General features: G+C 39.4%; 1 protein-coding gene and 1 pseudogene across 1 annotated transcript in view; one reads left to right on the top strand and one right to left on the bottom strand.

Moving 5' to 3' along the window:
• RGS6 (regulator of G protein signaling 6) overlaps nucleotides 1–27730 on the bottom strand; it is a 449956-nt gene that overhangs the window by 388872 nt on the left and 33354 nt on the right. The gene's annotated exons all lie outside the window — the stretch shown is intronic.
• Nucleotides 23754–25960, top strand: LOC144265804 (E3 SUMO-protein ligase KIAA1586 pseudogene; annotated as a pseudogene).

Here is a 27730-nt window from a genome sequence, read left to right as displayed (position 1 = left end):
ACATTCCCTTACAAGATTTTGTCCTTCTTTAACATCTTTCCATAAAATGAATCTAGTGTAATGTCATGACACATCCAAGATGAAACATATCTAAAATTGTCAAATTTTTGTCAGTGGAACCTTTTTCCATCAGGAAATGCAGATTCAAAATCAAAACATTCCATGGAAATATAAACATTTTGTAAAAATTTTGGGCAAAAAATTGTAGAAATCATTTCATTTCAACAGGCTCAAAATATTTTGTTTCACAACATATCATGATATGACCAGGGCCATCCCTAGCTATTCTGTGGCTTTATGCAGCCCCTCCTTCCCCCCACGGGGAGGGCAGGCCTCCATGGGGAGGGCTGGTTTGGGGGGCGGGGGGAACCACTCCCCAGCACTCACCGGCAGCACAGCTGCAGCCGGGTCACTGCACTTTCCAGCTCTGGTGAGTGCAGGCCTGGCCCTGCTTCAGTCCTTAGGGGAGTGGGGACGGGGCTGAGGCCGAGCAGGGGCGGAAAGAGGCAGGGCTGTGGCAGAGCAGGGGCGGGGGCCATGGGGAAGAGGCGGGCAGGGGCTGGAGCAGCAGGCAGCTGCATGGGGCACCAGGAAATTTGGTGCCCCAAATTTCCTGGTGCCCTACGCAGCTGCGTACTTTGCATATTGGGAGAGACAGCCCTGGATATGACAACATATTAGTCGAAATATTTTTACTTTTATAGTATAACATAAATCAGTGAAATAAAAAATATTATTTCAACCTTAATCAACAATATTTTATTAAGGTCGAAACAAAATGTCATTTCAATTTTTCCAGAATGAAATTTCAGAATTTTGGTTTTTTTCATTCCAATTTAGAATGAAAAAAATCAAAATGTTGGAATTTCACATGGAACAGGAGTTCTAGGTTCTGATCAGCTCTAATTATACATCTAACTTTTGGTCTATTTTAAAACTAGTATGCTCCAATATGGTTAATATACCCCTGTGTAAAATGTATAGGACCATCTTAATTTTGATATTTCTGCCCTTTGATATTTCTGCAGACATGGCTTGCGTGAAATTAAAATCCTGTCAACATATCATAAGGGCTGACATATCGAATCATCTTTTTGTGGTGTTACATCATCATGTGATTATGTTTGCGTTACAGTGTGAAGATGCAATGACAAACATCTTAACTTTACAACACAGGGATTTTGTCTCAGAGGACAGAGTATTAAAGTGGAACCCTATCGTGAGGAATTAACCTCTAATCCCATGTTTCATTACTGTTTTTAACCCTATCAGTTCATTTTCAAGAAATTCAAGATATGATGTAAGAAAGTAAAGGAAAAGGAAAAAAGAGCCACCAACATCATTTTGGGTCTCTCAAATATATACGTTCTTCCCCTTCCTCTCGGGCAGCATTTAGCTAACAAAAAAATGTGAAGGAAATTCTCAACAGGGTTTCCAGAGGTGTGCACATTCATACTACCACTGGCAATATTGTTATAAATATTGAAACCTGGGTCTGGATGGTTGCTAAGCAAAAGACTTACCCTCTGCACCACCACGTTGTAATACCAGATGTGCTAACTGCAGCTGATACTCCACAAACAGGGGAGTACACCACTGACTCAGTGGGATCAGATGACTAACAGCTTCTGACTGGTTACCTCTTAGCATAAAGCTTCCTGTTCCTGCCATACCCCTTGTCAGAGCAACTAGTTGTTAGGCCTGCTGCAGACCTGACCCCTGAGACCAAGTTCCTGCCTCCTGCTCCTTATTCCTATTACCTTGCCCTAACTGCAGTTATTGACTCTGGCTTGACCCTTGGCATGACTCTGACCTCAGTCTGACCTTTGCGTGGCTTCTAATTGACCTCCTCTTTACCCCTGATGTGATTTCAACTCTAGCTGTGACCTTTAGCATGATCCTGACCACGATTCTACTCAAGGCCCCAACCATCAGGTCAGGTCACTCACATACAGGCTCTGACGATTTTCTCAGACCCTCTTGGTCTCTTCTGGGACTCGTTGCTGAACTCCTGGACCAAGTATGGACATTGGTAGTGCTCCTGCTTTACTGATGCCCCAAGGGTCTATGAGTCCACAGGAACAAATCATTGTCATCCAGGCTGAGAACCAGAGACTGAGGGAGCAAGTATGGCATTGTCAAATGGAAAATTGCTCTATGAGGGAACAAGTTGCAGCACTCAGAGCAGCTGTGCGTACCCACTCATCCTCTCCTTTCATCACCAGCTCGGGCAACCAGCCCCAGAGTTCTGTTACCAGAGAGATATGGTGGCGCCCGCAGTAAGTTTCACAGGTTTCTTATGCAATGCAGACTCCTGTTTATGCTCCAGTCCCAGGAATACACCATGGACCAAGCTGAGGTGGTGCTGGTTCTTCACTTGCTAACCAGCAAAGCCTTAGTATGGTCTTTTCCCCTTCAAGAGCAAGACCACCATGTGCTGGCAAGATGGGGTTCTTTCCTGCAAGCATTTGCCACCATTTTTTGACGACTCACATAAAGCTCTCATTGTGGAGACTGCTTTACGTAAATTGCAGCAAATCCTGGCATCAGGCCCTTCCTATGTTGCCCAGTTTAGACGCTTGGCCACACACACACACACACACACACTCTCTCTCTCTCTCTCTCTCTGCCTGGAATGATGTGCCACTCATCCGTCAGTTTTGGCTCTGTTTCTGTGACTAATTAAAAGACAAGCAGGAAGGGAAAGACCCTCCCACCAGGTTGGAGGCCTTTATGTGTATCAGGATAGACACCAGACTTCATGAACGACAAATGGAATGCAGAAGGGCCCTGCCTATGTTCCACAGTTGTTTAAGGTTCAGCCTTCATACTTAAGGAAACTCAGCCCTGGCTGAGCCCATGCAGATAGACATGGTGTAGCCCCATCTAGCCCAGGGTGAGGAAGAGCTCTGGAATCAGGAAAACCTCTTTCTACTGTGGAAGAGCAGGATAAACAGTATCCATGTGCCCTGCCAAAATCTCCACCAGCCTGACAAAAGGAGAAAAAGATTCAGCCCAGGCTCAGTTGGGTTTCAATCCTGGGCACTACCAGCAAAAGATCCTAAGGTTATGTTCAACCAGGAGGCCCTCATTCCTTCCCACTTCTACAAATTCCCCTGCAACTGCAAATCCCACAGGACAAGCAGGCCTTTCCATGCAATGGGCCTTGATTAACTCAGGAGTGGGGGATAATTTCATGGATTTTTCCCTGTCCCAGGTCCTTGGCCTTCTGATACAAGCCCAAACCACCACAAATAAGGAGGGAACAGTAGATGGGTCCCCACTGAAGTTGGACCCAGTTACTCAGGAGAGATAGTATCTTTGGAAGTGGTGACAGGGGAACACCAGGAAGTCCTACAGTACAGTCTCATTACCATGCATTTTACCTTGATTTGGATCTTACCCTCTGTATCACCATGCTGAAAGGCCCAACAGAGAAACTTCAGTTACCGCCATGCAAACAGGAACTATACTTACTGACGCAGTGGGATCAGCTGACTAACAGCAGTCTGCTGATTTGTCACCTCTTAGCATAAAGCTTCCTTCCCCATCCCTTGCCTGGGCAACTAGTTGCTAGGCTAGCTGCTGACCAGACCCCTGAGACCAAGTTACTGCCTTCTCACCTTGTTCCTGCTCCCATGCCCATGACTGTTGGCATGATTCTGACTCCAGTTTGACCATTGGTGTGACTTTAACTGCAACTCTGGTTTAACCCTTGGTGTGGCTTCTGATTCCGGCTATGATCCTGACCACAACCACAACTCTACTCTGGGCGCCAACCTTTAGATCAGACCACCCATATGCGGTCTCTGACAGTGATAAATTATTTATCCCAGAGGTTGCGGGCTTGCTGAGGGGAGGGGCAAGGAACTGGCAAATCTATTTGTTTTTCCATTTAAACAGAAAAAAACCCTCACTAATAACTAAAGAAGAATGCAACAACACTGCACAAACACCTGCTATTAAGCTGTACTTTGCTGGAAATATTTTTACATATAGTTTCGGTACAAATATACTGATTATGTAGATAACATAAATGTGTTCAACTTGTATAATTCAAAGTGGGGGAGAAGACTCACTTTTGGAAAAAGACAGACCCTTCCTTGAGGAAATGTTGTATGATGTAGTCCATTGCAGAGTTCAAAAATTTACTCTGGAGAAATATATTTATGAGCCCATAAGTGAGTTCTCCCTGACAGAGATGATACAGCTTTATCCAGAAAAGGGGTGAGCTCTGACAAAGGCAGGGAAATCATTCCAATTCTCCTGTCAATTTTATGGCAGAACAAGAAGTTCTCCTATGGAGCATCACTAGATTAATGCAGTTTTTGTACATACAATTTACCAAGCACACATCAGTAAAGGCAGCAACAAGGCTCATTAAGGGGAATAGCTGTTGTCATTAGATACATAATCCTACCTCTAGGATGGTGTGAGGCACAAAGCTCTGCCTAGCAATGCTAACTCTCCATGGGTACAATTATCTTATGAAAACTAGCCATCCTTGTCTGGAGAAGCCTCATGGAAAAGTTCAGTTTCATACAAAACAAAAAAATCTGTTATATGCTGAATGATTTACTTGCATAACGAGGCTTGAAAAAATACAATGCCTCCTGTTTGTTGGCTGTTTAGTAATGAATGTTTATCATATAAAATTCACCAGCTGATTTATTTATACTGAATTCCTTACTACTGGTTCAGTATTTTATTGGTTTGAGGGTTTATTGATTTCCCCTCCATTCCATCAGAAACAAAGGATAGATTACCATAATACTGTCATGCTTGAAATTTGAATGATAAAGGTTAAATTTTTAATTCCAAAATTAAAAGTACATATCACTGAAATTAACAAACTTCTTTCTCAAAGACTGACCAAAAAACCCATTCACTGAATATTTCCTCAGTTCATGAGAGAGAGAGAGCATTTAGAATAAGTGAGAAAACTGAGAGATAAATAAATTTTACCACCCAATTCTGCTTCAGACAAAATGAGTTTGAAAATATACATAAAAATTAAAAAGAGCATATGCTGAGAGACCAGCAGATTGAAGACATTTCAAAACATAATGACTTGCATGTCTATAACCCTGTGCATTGTACTGAATATTTTCCCCTTGATAAAAGAAAATTTGCATTTCCTTAACTGAGGTTTCATCCACACTGAAAATATCGGCAGGAGGTGAAAGTTCTTATAAAGAAAAGTGAAAGTTTACAAATTTAACAATTATTTAGAATAATGCCAAGATCTGCAATTTGTTGTTCTTTCCTTCTAACCTCCATTCCAAATTATATTGATCACAGTTCAGTGGCAGAATGACAATGATGTGCAATACTAGATAACATTTAAAAAAAGAACCCTCCACCGCCTTGAAAATGCATCCGTAAAGAAGTACATTCACCCCAATATCCTTCCTCCTATTCTCCTAACCTTTGGGGAATTTTAATACCACTAGAGCTTCATGCCACAAAAGTGGTAAAAAACAAAAAGGTTTTTGCTGGTATAGCTTATTTTGTTCAAGGAACTGGTATAAACTATGCCAGCAAAAGCTGCATCTACTCAAGGAGGGTTTTCTGGTATAATTATAATGGCAACCCTTCTCTAATGTAGACTAGGCCTTGATTATGTAAGTCATACCCTCCATTCTGTACAGAGCATGGCAATAAAGTCTGGTTGTTGGGGTTTTTGTTTTTTTTAAGTTACATAATTTAAGTAGTAGTAGTTAACAGAGAAATAAAAGTCCAACGACAAAAAAGCGATGAACACTTACAAGAAAAAATAACCATGGATTAGCAAAAGAATGGATTTCATGAGATGTCAATAGCTTCCCTCTTCCAATTTAGTCATTCAAAAAGATCCCATATAGGTGCTTCATCAGCAGCTTACATTCTTGAAAATGATAATAAAAAACATATTTGTGTATTTAATGGAGTTAAGGGTCTAACCCAATGACTGTACTACACATACCATGGCCGTTCATAGGTAGTGTTAGCTAGGTGGGGAAATCCCCTTTGAAATGCTATTCATATATCCCAGCACAAATTGGAAGGAACAAGGGGGGGGAGGGATGGCAGAGCAAACATTCAGTTTTGAATTGGTTTATTATTAAAATGGCACTGCATTCTCAGAAGAGACTGTGTGTGCACCCAGTCAAACAGTGAATCTGGTGATCAGAACAGCTATATGGACTGATTATTGAATTGCTGAAGCCATATGTGAAAAATGTTTAAATATTTATTTTATCTCAAGCCCTAATTTTTTGCCCTTTTTTACTCTTTTAACTAAGTGACTACAAAATTCTCATCAATGTGCTAAATATCTGCATACAGAGTCTGGTTTATTCATAATGATAAGGTGACAGATGGGACCTATTTTTAAAACACTGCCTAAATAAAGGGAAGGATAGTTTCATTCAAAAAGGTCATTTGCTGTTTACTTTAGAAATTAAAGGTTTGAGGACACTAATGCCATCAAAATTATCAATATATTGATGTTTAGGTTCCCTGTGATTAATAAACAAACAAATAAAAAGGCCACTTAAACATCACCTGCATCACTCCTCCTCTTACCCTCACTGCTTCCAACAATGCAATTACCAACACATTAAAGTCTATATAAAACCATTTATCAGGAAAATACCAGCCAAAGCCATTATACATTCTAAATATAGCATCCCAAATAAAAATTTAAACAATACTTATACCAAATGATTATTAGTATACATACTCTTACAAATCAATACTTATACTGAACAACGGAAATATTTTAAGTTTATGTATCTAAATATCAGACTTATTGGTAAGTGGATATTTTTTGATATAAAGAGACTGCTGAAAACAAGTACCCTTTGAGGGCTGAGACAACTCAAAGTAATGAAAGACAAGGAATAACATGTGCCACATTTAGCTTAAGTCAAGACTATGTTGTGCACTGGTAATAAAAAGAGAAAAAAAAGACTATGAAGTCTGTCCTTTCATTTGAATTGCATAGTACAGTTTAACTGCAAGGATTAGAATCCTCACCAGAGCAATACATTCTGATTCCACTTTGCTTTTAGCTCAATTCTATTTCTGTCCTTCTGCTTAAAATTGCTTCCTCTCTCTACACAGGTACCTAATGCTCTATAGCTGCCCTTCTGGAAACCTTTCCACCACCAGCTGGCCTGTGTCAGCTCATGAAGTGTATCTGGCCCAGTGTGTATAAAGTCTGAGGTATAACAATCTGAGCCCCTACCTTCTTGAGCACCTACCAAGAGGTCTTTACTGCTTTTGGACTGAATCAGGAAAGGGAAGCTCTGAAAAATCCAGTATCCTAGCTCTAACTCATCTAAAATATTTGGTTTCCTATGAACAGCATGTACAGACTGACCCAGTAACAGTGGGCCACAAAGAAGGCCCTTAAGAGAGCCTTTTCTATCAACTTATTGCATGAAGGGCTTAAAATCAATAGAGCATAGCTATTGATGCAATTACTCACTGATCGACAATATAGAACAGAGGTGGCCAACTGTGGCTCGCGAGCCACATGTGGGACTTTTACCATTAAAGTGCGTCTCGCAAGCCCCCTCCACCCCCCATTCTCCGCCTCCTGAACTGGAGGGGGGCGGGGGAGCTCGGGACCTCTGCCTTGTAGTGGGATGGTGGTGTAGGAGCTTTTGTCCAGCAGGAAGGAGGGTCTTGGGGCTTCAGCTCTGAGGGGTGCACCAGCCGGGGCTTCAGCAGAAGTGGGGCTGAAGCCCTGAACCCTGGCTCCCAGCAGGTGTGCTCTGACTCTCGAACTTCTGAAGATTGTCATATGTGCCTTGGAGGGTCAATAAGTTTGCCCACCCCAAAATAGTAACTAGGGACTGATACAGGAATAGGCAAAGGGCTAAATTAATCCCTGATGTAAATAAGATGGGTGCATTGACATAGGTGCTGGAACTAGGGGTGCTACCGCACCCCTTGGTTTGAAGTAGTTTCCATTATATACAGTTTCGTTCAATGGTTCTCAGCACCTCACTATACTAATTGTTCCAGAACCCAGTAATCCAGCACTGAAGTTAAGAAGAGCTGTGACTTCTTATTCCTGCCAGAATTTCACCCAAACTGTCCAAATGTCATTGCTGCCTGTCACTTGGATGAGAGCATGGTATGATTCAGCAATCTAAATTAGTGGAACTGAATGAGGAAAAAACAAAATATGTCACTTATTCCATTTACAATATAATTTTTAATAGAATACTTTCAGCATTAATGGAATATTTTCAATTAATATAAAGTTTTTCAGAAGTAATGGCACATATATTCAATTATTCTAATAGAGCTAATTTACAGCTGAAGAAAGTCTTCACTTAAAAGGCTACACCTCTCCTCTTTGTTATGCTTAATAGCATCTCTACAGTCTACATTCAAGCTGACAGTCTGAAAGACATTTTGCTATAAACATCTCCCATTTCCTTTTATTTCTACAGACACCTCTAAACAGCTCTACCTCTCTTCTAATTCATAGGCTAATCATACAGGGCTTTCACTGTAATACAACATCACTACATGTATTGTGGCATAAAAATAAATGTCTGTTTAGCAATTTGCAAACCTTAGAGTAGTTACTCCAAATTTTCTCCCTCTTCTCTTTACTATTACATAGCATGTGAATACATGAGATTATTACACCAGTAGGTTGTACTCACCACTACACCCAGAGTGACATAAAACTAAATGCTTATTTGAGAGGTAAGCTTATCCCTAAAATACCTATTTTTCTGTCACTATTGCCATGCTACTAGAAGAACAGAAATGACTAAATACATAAATAAAAACTGACCAGGAAAATGTTGCTTGCACAGAACACATAATTTCCCTTTGATGTCTGAAGTGAGAGTCCTTACAATGTGCTTAGAAAGCACTCATATTTTTAATATATTAAGTATAGAGTATAGCATATACCCATTGGTGGTTTTGGCTTACATGAAAAATATTACCTCATAACTTTAAATGGTTATCTTCTTTGGGAACTAAAGCTCTCAGAACCCACAACTTTGGGTAAAAAAAAAAAAATGAGGAGTACTTGTGGCACCTTAGAGACTAACAAATTTATGTAGGTATAAGCTTTTGTGGGCTAAAACCCACTTCATCGGATGCATGCAGTGGAAAATACAGTAGGAAGATATAGATACATAGAGAACATGAAAAAATGGGTGTTGCCATACCAACTGTAAGGAGACTAATCAATTAAGGTGGGCTATTATCAGCAGGAGGGAAAAAACCTTTTGTAGTGATAATCAGGATGGTCCATTTCAAACAGTTGACAAGAAGGTGTGAGTAACAATAGGGGAAAAATTAGCATGGGGAAATAGTTTTTACTTTGTGTAATGACCCATCCACTCCAATTCTGCAGTTTCTCATTGGAGTCTGTTTTTGAAGTTTTTTTGTTGAAGAATTGCAACTTTTAGGTCTGAAACTGAGTGACCAGGTTGTTCTCCAACTGGTTTTTGAATGTTATAATTCTTGATGTTTGATTTGTGTCCATTTATTCTTTTGTGTAGAGATTGTCTGGTTTGGCCAATGTACATGGCAGAGCAGCATTGCTGGTACATGATGGCATATATCACATTGATAGATGTGCAGGTGAACAAGTCTCTTATGGTGTGGCTGATGTGATTAGGTCCTATGATGGTGTCCCCTGAATAGATATGTGGACACAGTTGGCAATGGGCTTTGTTGCAAGGATAGGTTCCGGGATTAGTGTTTTTGTTGTGTGGTTGCTGGTGAGTATTTGCTTCAGGTTGGGGGGCTGTCTGTAAGCGAGGATTGGCCTGTCTCTCAAGATCTGTGAGAGTGAGGGATCGTCCTTCAGGATAGATCCTTGATGATGCACTGGAGAGGTTTTAGTTGGGGGCTGAAGGTGATGGCTAGTGGCGTTCTGTTACTTTCTTTGTTGGGCCTGTCCTGTAGTAGGTGACCTCTGGGTACTCTTCTAGCTCTGTCAATCTGTTTCTTCACTTCACCAGGTGGGTACTGTAGTTTTAGGAACACTTGATAGAGATCTTATAGGTGTTTGTCTCCCTCAGACAATGCCCATCTGCCATGTACATTGGCCAAACCAACTGCATGCATCCAATGAAGTGGGTTTTAGCCCATGAAAGCTCATGCCCAAATAAATTTGTTAGTCTCTAAGGTGCCATGAGTACTCCTCATTTTTTTTGGTGATACAGACTAACAAGGCTACCACTCTGAAACTTTGGGTAGTTTTCCCTCAATATATCCAAATGGATATACTTTATAACCACATGCAGCATATATGTGGGGATGATACCTTTGTGATAAATTGCTTTATTTCTACAATATAAACTGTATTTCTCATGCATTTTGAACAACTCCTCATCTGTATCCTGCCCAACTGCCCATCACCTCCAGCACTACTTTAACACTTGAAAACTCTGAGCAGCTTAACAGCTGCCACTGATGTATTTAAAGAGAACCCGCCACAGAAAATGTTTTCCTCCTCACTCCAAAACTACATTGGTCCATAGTCTAAGGGCTGGTCTGCACTTAAGTCAATCTAAGTTACGCTGCTTCAGTTACATAAATTACATAACTGAAGTTGACGTAACTTAAGTCAGTTTACAGTGCTGTCTACACTACGCTATGTTGATGGGAGACGCTCTCCCATCGACTTAGCATGTCTTCACCGGATCCACTAAATTGACAGCACTGGATTGATTGCAGCAGTGCCGATTTAGCCGGTAGTGTAAGCGTGGTGTAGTGGGGTGGTCACCCTCTCCCAGCCCAAAGGGGGTTAAAAGCCAGCCCTTGGAGAGGGCCGGGGCTGGGAGCCTTAAGCTGGGCTGATTGGGAGGCAGCCTCAGATGTGGCCATGCCCCAAACAGACCACAGCTGGCTCATAAAAGGGCTGTGGACCAGGCGCTGAAAGATTCTCTCTAGCTTCTGAGAGGGAGGACCTGCCTGCAGGGACCTAAGCAGAGAACCTAGATTGGAGAAGGGCTGGGGAAGGGCCTGAGGAGTTGGGGAGCTCCAGCCAGGAAAGCCCCAGGCTGCGGCCTAGTATTAGGCCCAACAGGTACTGGGGTTGCAGGGGACAGCCCAAGGTTAGACAGAGGCAGCAGGTCCAAACCCAACCTTGCCTGTGATGAGTAGCTTATACTGCAGTCGGGCCCAGGGGCTAGATGGTGACTGGCAGTAGCCTGGACTGAGGCGAGGTAGGGATAAGGGGTGGGGGTTCCCCGGGGACGGGAGATCCTGCAAGTGACGGGTTACTGCCAGGGGGCAGCACCCCGGTGTACAAGGGGCACCGGGTCCGGGAGGGACACTGGGGCTCTGCATAACCGGGAAACCAGCCTGCAGAGGGCGCTCCAATGCTGGAAGTAGAGCTAATTCCCAGGACACCAGCAGGAGGCACCGCAGGGATGAGTCCCACACACTTACAGTGGCCTAAGACTAATATTTGTATAGAAACAACATAACACAAACAAATTTGGAGACATATACGTTCCCTTGATGAATTACTGAGTAGAACTCATGAATAACTGATTTTTCAGTTCACTGGCAGCTCCGGGTGCGGGGCGGGGAATCAAGGGAGGACAAATCGCAAATCAAAAAAGTAAAGAAAAGTTTTTTTTCAGGTTAAATGAAACATTTTGTTCAGGCCAAAATAAAATGTTTCATTTTGAGTATTTTTACTAAAAGCAAAAAAAATGAAGGGCTAGGTTTACAAAAATGGTGGTAATAATGGCGTCACCCTACTAATCTTTAGCCCAGTGGCAAGAGCACTCACATGGGATGTGGAAAACCCAGACACATTTCAGAATTTTTTTCTTTTTTCATTTTGGCTAAAACAATTTGCCAAAATCAATAAGAATTCGCAAAAATGTTTTGGTTTACCTAAATCTGCATGTTTTGGTTGGAAGAAAAGTCTTTAAAATGTCATCGAGCTCTACTACTGGGAAATACAGATTCAGCATTTAAAATGAAAGTTGAGAATAGTATACTTTTTAAAAGAAAAAAATTAATAAAGTGAAAACCTTATTAATACATGCACGGACAACCATACAACACATTTTCAACTAATATGTATTATTTCAAATAAAACAGCCACAGATACGTAGTACTGTGTAACAACAAGTGTTCATGAATCCCTTATACTTAGTAACCGTTACTTTTAAAAGTATCTTTCAAGTATTTTTAATTTTCTTACACTAAAATTTGGGATGGTGGAAGAAGAGCACATGACAAGAAGACGACAGTCTTAAGAAGTTCTTCACAACGTAAGTTTGAGAACTACTGATTTTAAAAAGCAGCACAGTTTACTATATATATAGTACATATGTTATAAATGACAATGCTGCGGCACTCTATAGTTACACAATAGAGCTTTATGCAACTGCATATGTTCTAAACTTCTCTAATGTATGGATATCCAAAAAAAAGCTAAAGCATTATGAAGTTTTTCAACTCCATAATTCCACAGACAAGCATGAAACAAAAAAACCTAACACAAATGTTTTAGTCTACATGCAATAATGTGAATTTTCAAACATGAATTACTTTATTATTTAAAATAAAAATGAAACTCACCTGAAGTTTATTCTTCACTGGGGCCTGGCTGCATAGTAAGTTTGAAGTTCATCCATTTCTGAGCTCTCTGCACAAGAGTCCTAATCATACATGCACACACGCAAATATTACATATTTAAGAAATGGTTGGAACATGACCATTCTGTGTGAAATTCCAAGATTTTGAAAAAAAAAATCTTTTAGTCAGAACAAAAAAAAAAAATCTAAATTTTGAACCCTACCGGGGAATAGAAATTCAAAAAAACCCACCTGATTTGGAAAAATATAATTGTTTGATAATGTTGAATCATTTTGATAAGGTATATCATTTTGTTTTGATAATTTCAAAGCATTACTACACACTATTAGATATACATAATATTATATATAAATAATACTAAAATTAATATTTCAAATAGGTCAAAACAAATGATCATAGATATTTTCAGAATGAAAAGAAAAAGTCTAAATGATTTGTTTCAACACTTTTCTATCAAAAATTTATTCAAAACTGACATGTTCCCACAAAATGTTTCAATTTTGACAAACCTACATTTTCCAATGAAAAACTTGTGTTGACGTTTTTTTCAACCAGATTTAAATATTTATTTATATAATTCCTCCTCCTCTAATTTAAAAATGGCTGAAGCGATGTTGCACAAACTTGGCTGAAGCCAAGTATGGAGGGTTTCAATTCTGAAGGAGAATTTGAGAAAGTATGGAGGCTGAAATGCAATCTTCCAAAGGAATTCTACCCCCTCATTCCACCCTTTCCAGTGGGGTACAGGTACAGGGGAAGGATGAATCAGACTCTACCTGTACAGCATTCGCTTTTACAAATGCAAAAGCAACACATTAATACTGAGCTGAGATCTTTGTGTGTATGAATGACTATATATAGAATATAAAGAAAAGATTTCTGAAATGTTTCCTGTAACATCATACTGCAGACAGAACAGTGTTGTAAGAGAGACTGAAATGTTTCTGTAAATTAATGTGAACCAAAGAGGTTGAAATTGTGACAGAAATCTGAACTGGGAACAAAAGCAAACATTAAGAGCAAAGTCAAACAGGGAGCAGAAAATAATGCAAAAAAAAAAAAAAAAAAAAAGCTCTAGATAAAGACATTCTATCTTTCTCTTGCCTGCTCCCCACATTACACTTAGAATCATAGAGTATCAGGGTTGGAAGGGACCTGAGGAGGTCATCTAGTCCAACCCCCCTGCTTGAAGCAGGACCAATCCCCAATTTTTGCCCCAGATCCCTAAAAGGCCCCCTCAAGGATTGAACTCACAACCCTGGGTTTAGCAGGCCAATGCTCAAACCACTGAGCTATCCCGGAGAAAGTGTGGTTTTACAAGGCCTCTGGAAGAAATAAAGCAGATTTCTAGAACAATGGGAACTTTGTGGGTCTCTTTCATACCTTTCATCTCTCAAATAGATGCCTACAGGATCTTCCTCTCTTTCCCCCTTTTTTAAAGTACCAACTTAAAATCAGGAGCATAGAGCTAACGAGCAGCAGATCCCCAGAAGCAAAGGATTTAACATCAAGCCCTGAAGTAAAGTCTATGCTTTAAGAGTTTGCCAACCTTTTTTATTTTATGTAGTTCAAGCTAAAATACTTTCAGCTAGAGTGCATTCGCTAAGTGGACACCACTTTGTATTCTGTATTTAAAGCAATTTCCTTGGAGATTTTAGTACTTTTTTTAAAAGATCTATATTTTCCAAATTCTGTTCACAATGAGATTCCATTTTGGAAAAAAACAAAAAAATCAGTAATAGATTAGAATGCCAGAAGAGACCTTTGTCATCTACTCTGACCCCGTATAAACCAGGCCATAAGGCTTCCCTGAAAACTAATTCCTGTTCCTACCAGAGCCTATACTTTAGTAAAACATCCTACCTTAATTTTAAACTTGACAGGGACAGAGAATCCACCACAACACTTGGTAAGCTGTTCCAGTGGCAGACTACCCTCATTGTTAAAAATAAAAGGAGGACTAGTGGCACCTTAGAGACTAACCAATTTATTTGAGCATAAGCTTTTGTGAGCTACAGCTCACTTCATCGGATGCATTCCTCTGTACGAGTTTTTTCATGAAGTTGATAGATTTCCACTCCATAAGGCTAAATGCAGTGCCTTGCATAATGACAGGTTTCAGAGTAGCAGCCATGTTAGTCTGTATTCGCAAAAAGAAAAGGGATACTAGTGGCACCTTAGAGACTAACCAATTTATTTGAGCATAAGCTTTCGTGAGCTACAGCTCACTTCATCGGATGTATCGAAAGCTTATGCTCAAATAAATTGGTTAGTCTCTAAGGTGCCACTAGTACTCCTTTTCTTTTTGTGAATACAGACTAACACGGCTGCTACTCTGAAAATTGTTAAAAATGTGCCTCTTATTTCTATTCTGAATTTGTTTGGCTTCAACTTCCAACCACTGGATCTTGTTATATCAATGCCTGCTAGATTGAAGAGCTCTTTTTTAAATCATTTGTTTGTTCCACATATAGTGGTTACAGACTGTGATCAAGTCACTCCTTAACCTTTTCTTTGTGAAGATAAGCAAATTAAGCTCCTTGAGTCTATTGCTAAAGGTATGTTTTCATGATGCATGATGCAGAGGTTTCTGGCAAAGCATTATCAGCTTTAACTTTAGAATGAGCTACTTCAGGAGTAATACCAGACAAAACTCAGTCAACCCTGCCCTCTCTGCTGTCATGCAAAATGCATAGCTCCAGAGATTCACAACAAGGTTATTAGTGTCCCCTGAAGCAGTCCAAACAGAATTGCAAGATATTACCACTACCACTATATACCCCAAGTCCAATTTTTTTTAATGTCAACAACTTTAATTTGTATTTTATCTGACATTTTAAAAAGCCAAATAAATTTTCAGAAAAGCCTGCGTTCATAATTGCTTCACTTTATCCTTTACCCTTTGATTTATGGTTTCTTATAATATAAATCCATTTCTAAACTTGTTCCTTCTTTTATTCTTATGCCTGTATCTCAATCCAACAGATCAGATTTGAAAAGTTAATAAAGAAGTAAAGACTCCTATGACATTCATTATTTGTACTGCACTAGTACCTAGGGGCCCCATACAAGGTCCAGGATCCCACTGTGATGGACGCTACAAACATTCCTGTAAAAAGACAGTCTTTGCCCCAGAGAGTTCTCCATCTAGGCTTATAGCGAGGTTAAGCATACAAAAGGAACAAACAATCAGGAGCCAAAGGGGATGACGGGTAATACATAATAGCACTTTCCATCACAGAATCTCAAAGCAGGTTACAAAAAAATTTACATATTCTACTCATTTCACTTGTCCAAGCACTCCAAGCAGATCAGTGGCAGAGTCAAAAATAATAAACATCTGTGTCTCCTGACTCCCAGTCCTGTGCCCAAAGTACTGAAACACACTGCCACCTTATCAAAATGAGCTAGCCATCAGTAAACCAAATTGTGCTGAAGAGCTCACAAGTTAAAGGATAACAGTGAGTCAATGCCAGAAGTCCATTTGTATAGGAGAAAGATTTTTTTGATTTTTTTTAAATACAGAAAAGCACTTAACTGCATCAGCCTATAAAATATTTCACCAAGAATAAGTTTTTTCAGGAAACTGTAAAATGTTTGAACAGAAACAAGACGGAAAGAGATGAGAAAATGAAAGGTTTTGTTTAATATTTCATGCTTTGTAGGAAGGTTGTTTTCACCTGAAAGCATAGGTGGTGGAACTAGGGGTGCTGGGGGTGCTGATGCACCCATCGTCTTGAAGTGGTTTCCATTATATACAGGGTTTACAGATTGAGTCAATGGCTCTCAGCACCCCCACTAAACAAACTGTTCCAGCACCCCTTCCTGAAAGTGCCCTTCAAGGTGAGAAAGTCCAGCAACCTTATCTTTTTCTCGATGTTGACTTAAAGGCCACAATAGTTTCAACATGAAAATATTATTTTCACAACCTTAAGATTATCTATCCACTTGTATTCTCTCCACTTTTGTGGCTCCTTCCCTTCAAACCCCATTCCCACTAGCAACTCTGAGGAATTTTTGCTCATCCCAGTGAGAACTCTTCCAGTATATAAGAAGCTTGGCTTTAGCTTTCTGACTTTGTTCCCCTGATAAGGAATAAAAGTGTAATAAGAGCGTTTTACTAAAACAGGGTGTAGAGGCTGGGAGATCATCACTGGTAGATTTTCAACATTTCTAGGTGCATGATATTAGAAAGACAGTGAATAAGATTAAGCTGAGGGGGTTTCTGCAGAATCACGTCCTTCCATCTGAAGGAACAGAATTTTCATCAGCTAAGTGTGACTACCAGAAGATACTATGTACGGAGCAAAGAATATAAAAAATATCAGGACAAGGCCTTGTGGTCTTTAAGTATATGATTGCTGCATCCTTGTTATCATGTGAGTTTTCATAATTTGTGATGTTTAAGGTAGAAGTGATGCATACATATTTTGATGTTTGGCACAATACATAGTGTTGTAATAGCATTCTGTCTCCTGGATGATTTATAGAAAAATCACAAAGTTATTTGTGAACTGAGACAGTCTTCTCTTCTTCAGGCTAAAGTTAGCAAGTCCAGTGCTGAATTAGAGACACTGAATATTCCCAAATGCTTGGGGCAAGCTATTTTGTTTGCCCAGGTACAATCTAATGTGAGGTGGCACATTTCCAGAGCCCAGTCTTACTTTGGTCAGCTTTATCCTTTAGTTCATCAATATGGATAGGTATACACCACAGATCAGCTGTCCAGGTCTCCATCTATCAGGAACTATTCCTAATTCCTCTTATTCTGTCTCACACAACATACTGACTATGATTATGGTATTGCTGGAGTTATTCCCAGCACTGATGAATGCATGTTGCAACTGTCACTATTTTGTTCCTTCATTTCATTTCATTTTTGTTTTAAAATTAAATTTTGAGATTAAGGGTAAAATCCAGGCTCCACTGAAGTCAACAGCAAAATTCCCATTGACTTCAGTGAGGTCACGATTTCAGCTTCAAAGGTCATTTCAATTTAGATGTGCTATGGTGCTGAGGACTATATTCTGTTGCACCCAGGAGCCTCATCTGAAGTCAACAGTGCTACCCAGAGGGAAGAATCTGACCCAGAGAATCAGTGATATGACACTCTTCCATGAGAGAGGTAGAAGTGTACATTTGGGGACAGAAATAAGGTGGGAGCATAGTACATCTGTTTATTCTATGCATGTGTGGTCATGGAATCTGCTCCTTGCCACAGAATTGTGCTCCAGAATCCATAATTTCATTTTAAAATATCTTTTCAGCCCTCAGGGTTGTGAAGATCACCCCAGAAACACGAACCAAGTGTAAACCAATGCAGTGTTGTCTTTCTGAGACAACCTAAAACTAAAGCTGCTGGGAGTTATGAACTGACCCATTCTCCTAAAGATACTTTAAAATGTCAGCATTTAACTATTGCATTGCTGATTAACAGGAGCATTCAGCTGAGGTGCCTGCCAGAGGTCAAAAGCTCAAACTGTCCCCTATCCAGCTGCCAAAACATGCAGCTTCCCCAATAACCCATTTGATGCACTTTTGAGTTGTAAATACAGTAATCTGCAGCCTTGACAAAAAGTGGGGAATTGTATAATATAAACTAAGATCTCAGAAATATCACAGGGGTTTCTATACTCACAGTATAATTCATTTTCATAATTAATTCATTGCAAACCTACTATAATGCTGCTACAGAATTTTCAATCTCTGCACCTGAGTGCCACAGAATACAGATCCCAGTTTGATGCCTGGGCCTTGTTTACCACTAGATGAGATCAAATGAAAAACTTTGGATCTAAACACAGACCCTAGACTTGGGGAATGTCCAGATTAGGGTTGCCACCTTTCTAATTGCTGGTAACTGGACACCCGAAGCCCTGCCTCTGCCGCCTCTTTTCCTCTAGGCCCTGCCCTTCTCTGCCTTTTTCCCCCAAGGCCCCACCCTGTCACTTGCTGGATCATCTCGACCTCCCTCCCCGCACTAGAATCATAGAATCATAGAATATCAGAGTTGGAAGGGACCTCAGGAGGTCATCTAGTCCAACCCCCTAGCTGGCCTCCCTCTACTCTGGGGCAGTCATGGGAGTTACTGTGGCCTGACAAGGAGCCTGCCTGCAGATAGAAGGCAGCCCCGGCTGAGGTTAATGACCTAGCGCCCCACCTTCCAGTCCTCTGGTAACTGGGATTTTGGTGTTCAGTCAGTACATCTGACCGGACAATGCCAGGTCTCCTTTTCGACCTGACTTTCCAGTTGAAAACCAGGCACCTGGCAATTCTAGTTCAGGTTCTGATCTGAACTTTGCACCCTAGACTCACCCCAATTAAAATATATTATAGTTTGTTTTCTTTTGCATTTCCCAACACAATACATTCACATGAATCTTACCACCTGGTGATATTTTTGTTCTATTCACTGGACCCACCTCTTTTTGGGACACTCTAAACAAAGCTGTAGAGATGAACCACCTTTTCAGTGGACAGAACAGCATGGAAGTGACACCAAGTATACAATATATATGACCTAGGACCATCTTTATTGCCACATCCTTTAAATAGCAGTTTATCACATTCACCAAACACAGAGGGCAACCCACCTGAACCAAATAACCATGCAGAGCAAGTTGAAAATTTTCCAACTGAACTTTTTTTTGCCAGAAACTGCCAATTTCTCAAAATCAAAAAACATTCTGCATGAATATGTTGATTTCAATAAAATTTTGCTGAGGAAAAAAATCAAAACAAAGATTTTCTACCTTATCAGAATGGAATGTTGTAATTTTTTTTCTTTTGGAATAACTTTTCATTAAAAATATTTTATATTATTTTCTTTTAACATCACAAGCCTGTAACAGACAAGTTCTCTCTTGCCCCAAAATAGAGGGAAACCTTTAACAGCCTCATGCAAACAGCAGTTTGCGGGGGTGGGGGGTAGGGAAGTGTTTGGACAGACTAAGACTACCACTTTGAAGTTCAAGTGCTCAATATCAGAATGAATTAAACAAAGTTTTGAAACTGAAAAGAATGAGCAATGAGTGAATATGGGAATGAGCGACAGGGGATGGATCACTTGATGATTACCTGTTCTGTTCATTCCCTCTGGGGCACCTGGCACTGGCCACTGTCGGAAGACAGGATACTAGGCTAGATGGACTTTTGGTCTGGCCTAGTAGGGCCATTCTTATGTTCTTATGTTCTAATCTCAGATGATTCAAAGTGTTCGGTTCAGTTTGTCGATACAGATTATTTTTGTCTTTCTGGTCAGAAATACCACAGGATTAATCCTTCGGTGCATTTTGGTATCTCGGTTTCCAGTCTTAGATAAAACCAAGAAGTGTGATTGCGCGTCAAAATATTAAAAATTAATGACAAAAAGGTCAAGCAAAAAGGTTCAGATTCGGAGAATTTGAATCTCCAGTGTTAGAATCAGAAAAAAAATTATGCAGTGAGATAATGGCCATTAACAACTTCCATTAACAAAAGCTGAGCAACATGATACCAGTAAGCAAAGCACTTTACAGATCCATTCTTAGAAAATCCTTCTAATTTTTAGAGGCACTTGATGAATGGTTTTTCTTTGATTTAATACATGTTCATCCAAATCCAAACAAAGCTTTTTTGGGATTCAAAGAAGACTGACCGTAGCTGTTGGTGATTTAGCTCACTGGAAATGAACAATGCAGAAAATGCAATGACTTTCACTGTGAATAGGTGAGAAGTTTGAATAAAAATGCAGTGTGAATGGGAAAGTCTTATTAGTGAGTGTGAAAAGCTGATTAGTTTGTCAGGCATGCTGCATAAGTATGAGGATTTTCAAATATTCTTGTTAGAAAACAGTGTATAGGATTAGAGAGTTAAACCTGAAGATGCCTGCAGGTTTCCCTTGCTCTGGGGAAAACATTTAGAGAGGTGTACACTGGTCAGTGGAGAAATGTCAAAAATCATTAGGCAAATTGGAGACTGAAATAAATACAAGGATTACCTGCAAATACCAAACAGTCCTCCTCTGCAATCAAATGAGTATGCCCCGGATGGTAAAGTGAACAGCATTAATAGTTCTGAATTTGAGACAAGTCTGCTCCCTCAGCCTGCACAAACAATTCATATGCATTAAAATTTTGACACCAGGTAGCAGTGCACATAATGCCAAATAAGAAGAGGGATTGTTCTAAATTAAGAAATGCAACTTTATGCTTTCTGGTTATATTTGCATAGGAAGCTCTTCCTTGGTCCCACCATCACCACAAAACAAGCTGGTTGAGACAAACTGGGGTACCACTAAACATCTCTCTGAATTGACTTCCCTTTTAACTTAACTTTCTCTTGATACTGCACCCTCTTCTTCATTCCTTCCAGCTTGACATGACACCACAAAAAGCCTGTATGTAAAAAGCTAGCACAAGACTTGGGCAGACAGTGGCAACATAACATGGTACCACATGGGTACCAAATTTCAAGCATTTTGCTAGTCTTCGTTGTCAGGAATTGGGACCAATATGGAAGCAGCATTTTCATCCCCTTTGGAGTGAGGGGGCAAGGAAAGACAGAGTTAATTCTCCATGCTGTTTTCAACTCATATCTCCAATATTGCCCAGAGGCAATAATGCATGATTTGTAGAGGACCCCAAATGATATGCAGTCATATGAATGAGACCCTAAAGAAGCCACATCCAGAACCACTTGATTGGAATATCACTACAAGAGAAAAGCTTCAACAGTCATGCTGAGTGATTCCAAATAACCTCACTTTAAAAATACAAAGAGCTATCATGGAATAAACCCAGCTACTATCTCTCTTAATGGGTAAAGGTGAATCTTGCACAGTGTAATTCACCTGTTCATTAAACAATTCCCCTTATTCCATCCTTCTTTCTAAATGAAATGCTCTAGAGATTAAATTATTAATACTATATATAGACTATATTCTATATTAAAACTATATATAGACTACCAAAATCATACATAGTAAATTCAGCACAGGAAGAACTGCCATTATGTCAAAGGCAAATATTGCATATTTACATCTCTGCAAAGTAATATAGACAAGACGCAAAGAGTAGCCCATAAACCGAATTAAACTTAAAAGAATATTGAGGTTCATAAAGATGCACAAATTTAGTTATACTGTGGATAGATATGGATGGAGTACAAAGGTGTAATTAGAGCAGAATCAGAGAACACCGTACTGTTTCTTCTTTGGAAAGGGCCCAGTGATAGGCAGGCATCAAATAGTGAAGGGGAATGAAAGGGGATAATGTTATACAGTAGCTAGCTAGACTCATCTCTGCATATAAAACATATTCCTCAGAAATTCACTAGATAGCAAACTTCTACTAAAAAAATACTTAGCATAAAATGAAAATTAACTCTGCAATTGTCAAAAAACTTCTAAATCTGAATCCTGCACACATAGATTTCAAAAAGAAATTACCCTACATTTAAAGCATAAGTAACGAGATGAATCTTTCAACTTGCAGTCAGCTAAACAGGACTATCCCATCTCCATGAGGTCGTGTGGAGGTCAACAAGACACAGGCAAAGAGCTTTGGTATAAGAGGAAAAGCTTCTGTTACCCCTATATCTGATTGACCTGACTGGATGATCATTTTTCATCATGCAATGTCAGTCACCAAAAGAGATATCCATAATGCTTTGAAGCATTGCACTTATTATAATAAAAAAAAAAAAAAACATCACTTTGGCTGACAAAGTAGCAAGAAGTGTGATTTGCACACAAAATAGTGTCACACACATCTGGGTACTAAATTCAGCACAGAAGTTGGCCTTTGGTGTTCTTAGTCTCCATATTTACTCTAAAGAGCAAAAAAGATTTTTCTGCACAAAGCCTGAAATTTCTAGTAAACATGTCACGAATACCCCGATGTGGATATAGGCAGTGGTGAGCTAGAGCCGGTTCGCACCGGTTCTCGGGAACCAGTTGCTAAATTTTGAAGCAGTTTTAGAACCGGATGTTAAAAATTGTTAGGAAAACAAATGTTATAAAATGATCTTAAAACGAATAATCTTAATCTTATAAAATGGTGTAGAAAATAATAGGGCAGGGGTCGGCAACCTGCAGCACGCCTGCCAAAGGTGACAGGCGAGCTGATTTTTACTGGCACGCTGCTGCCAGCCGGGGTCCGCTGGCCCCACTCAGCCCACTGCCTGCCTGGGTGAACAGAACTGAGCGGTGCCGGCAGCCGGGACCCTGGCTGGCAGAAGCTGGCAGCCGGAACCCCAGACCAGCGGCGGGTGAGCAGCTGCCGGTCTGGGGTTCTGTCCGCCACCCCACTCAGCCCGACGCTGGACTGGAGTTTTGGCCGCTGGCCCCTTGCCAGCTGGGGTCCCAGCCATTGGCCCCTCTCAGCCCGCTGCCTACCTGGGTGAACAGAACTGAGCGGGGCCAGTGGCCGGGACCCTGGCTGGCAGGAGCTGGCGGCCAGAACCCCAGACCAGCGGCGGATGAGCCGCTGCCAGTCTGGGGTTCTGTCTACCAGCCCTCTCAGCCCGCCGCCGGACTGGAGTTCTGGCCGCTGGCTCCTGCCAGCTGGGGTCCCGGCCACCGGCCCCTTGCCACCCTGCTCAGCCCGCCGCCGGACTGGGGTTCCGGCCACCAGCCCCTTGCCACCCTGCTCAGCCCGCCGCCGGACTGGGGTTCCGGCCGCCAGCCCCTTGCCAGATGGGGTCCAGGCCATCGGCACTGCTTAGCCTGCTGTCATTCTGGGGTTCCGTGGGATGCTCAGGTAAATGTAAAATTTATAACTGGAATGGGAAACCTTAAATTAATGAAGACTTGTAATATGGTGTACAAAATAAACTTTAAATGCAAAGGGACGCAGAATGCTAGCAGTTAAAGAGCCGTTTCTACAACAGATAGTTCCAGATTTATGTTGCTATGCGCGTGCGCATGTAATGTCGCAGGCTGCGACTCGGTCGCATCCAAGTTTGTCCTGACGCAAGACAAACGTCTCATTTATTATTCCTGGTTGCACTTGCCTCGTTTGTGCACTTGCACAACTGTTTTCTGTACTATTCAACACGACCAGTGAGTCATAGTCGGTCTGTTTGTTTCTAGTAAATTGCGTGTGATATTTCGGTGTGTAATACTAACTGGACTGTTATTCGAAGATTAAAGTTTTCTATTCAATATTATTTACCCTTCATAATGAAACGCCAGAAAAGCATTCGTGACTGGTTTTCCACTAAAATGACAAAATCATTAGTCAGTAATTCTAGTAGTGAAAATAAGGATTTAAATGCTGAAAACGCCAATGACAATAATTTTGGTGATGAAAATATCTTAAATGTTGAATCATCTGAAAATGTGTCCGCAATGAAAGAGGATTTACATGATTGTGAAAATGTAGTACCCGATTGTTGGACTTCTGAGCAGGCACAATATTTTTTAAAGAAATATAATGGCTTGATAATTGAAGGCAAAAAACTTGGCTGTTCCCACTGTGCAAATATGTCACATTTGGGGGTCCCTGGAGGAAAATCTTTACACATTTCTTCGGAATGGCAAAAGTGTACTATTAAAGCATCTGGAACTGATGAAAAAAGTTCAGCAACCTTCATTAAGAAACAAAATGAAGGAACATTTCGAATCAAGCTCTCATTTGAGAGTTATAAATATTTTAAATGAATCTAAAAAAGAACCTCTCACTACAGTGATTGATAAAGTTACTGAAAAAAATATTGCAATAACCAGCAAAATTTTCAACATAGTTTACAGCTTAGTAAAAAGAAACCGACCAATGTCAGACATGGAGGATGAAGTAGAGCTACAAATTAAGAATGAAACCGATTTAGGGAACTGCCTACATTCTTGATTTTCGGCCATCAGAATCGTAGAGCATATTGCTGAATTAATAAGAAAACAAATTTTTAGTAAAATCATTGAAAACAATTCAAAGATGTGTATTATTATTGATGAAGCTTCTACAATTTCAAGTAAAACTGTGCTTGTAATTCTTATAAAATGTGAATTACAAGATTCTTCAACAACAATTTTTCTCAATTTAGTGGAATTAGAATCAACAAAAGCAGAAAATATTTACAATGCTTTGAGAAATATGTTAACCAATATAGGATTTGACACAGAATATTTAAAGAAAAATTTAATCGGATTTTGTTCTGATGGCGCGAGCACCGTGCTTGGACATAAATCTGGAGTTGCTACAAGACTCATTCAAGATTTTCCAAACATTAGAATTTGGCATTGTTTGAATCATCGGCTACAACTGGCTTTAGATGATGCTATAAATGATATCAATGAAATAAGCCATTTCAAGATTTTTTGGACAAGATTTATGCAATTTTTCATCAGTCAAATAAAAGTCAGTTTGAACTTTAAAAAGTTTCTGAAGAACTATATATTGAAATAATCAAAATAGGCCGTGTTTTTGGTCCACAATGGGCTTCTTCTAGCCTTAGAGCTGTCAAAACGGTCTGGAGAGCTTATCCAGCTCTTTATATTTATTTTTCAAAAAATAAGAAATTTTCTGGCATGGAAAAAAGATTGAAAAACAAAGATTTTTTAAAAGACTTGCCATTAATGATTGACATTTTGGATGAACTTGCATTATTATCAAATGCACTGCAAGTGACACAATTGAGTTTAACAAAGGCAGATAAGCTAATCAAATGAACAATTGATTTTTTCATACAATTAAAAGATAGTTTTGGTATACATGAAAATAAAATTAATGAAATGATAGAAAGTGATGCTTTTGACTGCATAGAGTTTGAAGATAATGTAAGGTTTAAATCACTGCCACGAGACAAAGTAATAGAGTGTATTACTGAAAAAATGAAGGCAAGATTATTAAACGAAAATCACATTAAATATAAAGAAGATAATTTAGGTCATTCTAGTAATACACCTAAAATAGTTGAATTATTCAATGATATGGATCCCACTTCATGGAATATTGAAGATGTCGGGTTACCTTGGAAATCAGGAGAAGAAAAAGTGCATGAATTAAACAAATTCATAAAATTTGTAGTCGATTTAAATGATTTTTGTGACTATGTAGAGAATAACATTCAATCAAAACATCATCTTGATCTGGAAACAATAAGGAAAGCAAAGCAAATTATGAACACAATTGCAATTTGTTCTGTTTTTCGTTGATGAATATTATTTGTAGTGATAAAAGGGCGAATTTAACAATTACACATATCTCAAGCTTTATGACCATCAATTTGTTGGGAAAACCACTAAGTTCCTGGAATCCAATACCATATGTTAAAGCATGGATGAGAAGTCATCGATCCGCATTAGATGCCATAGTTTGTGTATCCAACACAAAGATTACAGAGAAGATCAAGAAGCCATTTGGAAATTACTACCTAATTAGTAATAAATAATGTACTTAAATATTCTTTAAAATATTGCTTGTTGCATTGTATACTTCAACATGAATATATTACACTTTTTATTTTTAATAACTTAAGTAGTTCACATGTAATATTTTAAAATACAAGAATAATAGGCATTTCATTCTTAAATATTATCATTTGCTTACTCATACATCTCTTTTTTATATTTTCTTCTTTTCAAATGTATTTTAAATTAATTTAAGAGAGCAATACTTTGTTTCTATTGTAACAAACATGTAAAAATGTTTTTTATTTTTTGTTGTTGTTGTTGTTAAGTGTGACTCCCAATGACTCAATGCATTGCCACTTCTTATGGAAAAAGGTACAAAAAATACATACTGTGGCACATCCCTTAAATCAGAACTTTTTATAGGGAACCGGTTGTTAAGATTTTGGCAGCTCATCACTGGATATAGGGGTGGGGAAAGGAATGCTAATTCTACTTCAGACATGGTCTTTTGCACAAGCATTAAATTCAAAATCTAGCACTCTCTTATTTGTGTGGTTAATGTAGTTTTCACCCAAGACGCAAGAGCTACTTCTACTAAGCCATTAAATCAACCAGATAAACTACAAAACCTCTCCTGGTCCATGCATGGTCTGAAGTGGAGTTAGCAATGAACCAAACTATAGAAATTTAAGAAAAAAAATATGTTTAGCGCTCCACAGAATTTCATCTGCAAAGAGACCTCAAGGTTGTTCTGTTTGCATGTTAATACCTCATGTATATATTTTTATGCAGCAACATGACTTGTTACACATTTTCAAGAATAGGTTGTTAACTATTACTGTAAGACTGTAGGAATCTATTGTGTGATGGTCTTTTATTAGTCTTAATGCTTTTGAGAATGGGAAAAAGATATGTTCTTTGTAATAACACTCTTGGATTTGAGAGGGAAATGAAGGTAGTATTGAACATAACTATAGAAATATACATGGATAGTGAAAAACCTATAGTGGTTACAACCCTAGCATTTTTAATAGCCTACACATCAGCTAAATGAGAGGAAAGAAGAGCAGAAATTTCACTAGTTAATTGGAGGGGAGAAGGGAAGGTGGATTAGATATAAGCCCAAACCAAACCTCAAGACCCTAAATACCACTAAATGAGAGGAAAGTTTGAATCCAGAATTATTTGTCTGGAGCCCTCTCTACAAAATATATATTCTTACAAATTTTCACTATCCTGGACAGTGGCAATAGTGATCTCAGCCTCCAATCTGAGCAGGTTCAAAGAGGCAGGTACTTAAATTATTAAACTGCTTACCAAAGGTGATGCCCCACTTTGAATAACACTAGTAATCTTATGCTAATATGAGCAGGGCACTGGTATATTTAGGGTCCTGTGGGAATTTAATTCTTTCATGATGCCACTTCCACTGTTAAGAGCCAGGAAACACGTGGGACAGAAAAAGAAGATCACAAACAAAAAAGTTAAAACATTATTACATAAAACATTGTGCCAGGCCCCAACCTCCAAACTTTTTCAGATTTCCCATGTTTGTGCAATACTTCCACTTTAAGATCTTTAATTATCATAAATTAATCACATCCCTGAGGCATTATGAGGCAGCAGGCAATGGTGGATGCCTCTAATCTCTCTGGGGTGTAATTATTTTATGATAACCACACCTCAGGGTTACCTGATTGCAATTATGGAAAATTTTATTCTCTCCCCCTCACAAGTCCACCCTTTTTAAAATTAAATACATCTCTGACCTATTTTACACAATCCCAATGCCTTGCCTTAAAGTGCAA

The sequence above is a fragment of the Eretmochelys imbricata genome, chromosome 6 (genome assembly GCF_965152235.1).
Source record: "Eretmochelys imbricata isolate rEreImb1 chromosome 6, rEreImb1.hap1, whole genome shotgun sequence".
NCBI lineage: Eukaryota > Metazoa > Chordata > Testudines > Cheloniidae > Eretmochelys > Eretmochelys imbricata.
Note: the sequence above shows the minus strand (reverse complement) of the source record. Positions and strands in the feature narration are given on the sequence as shown.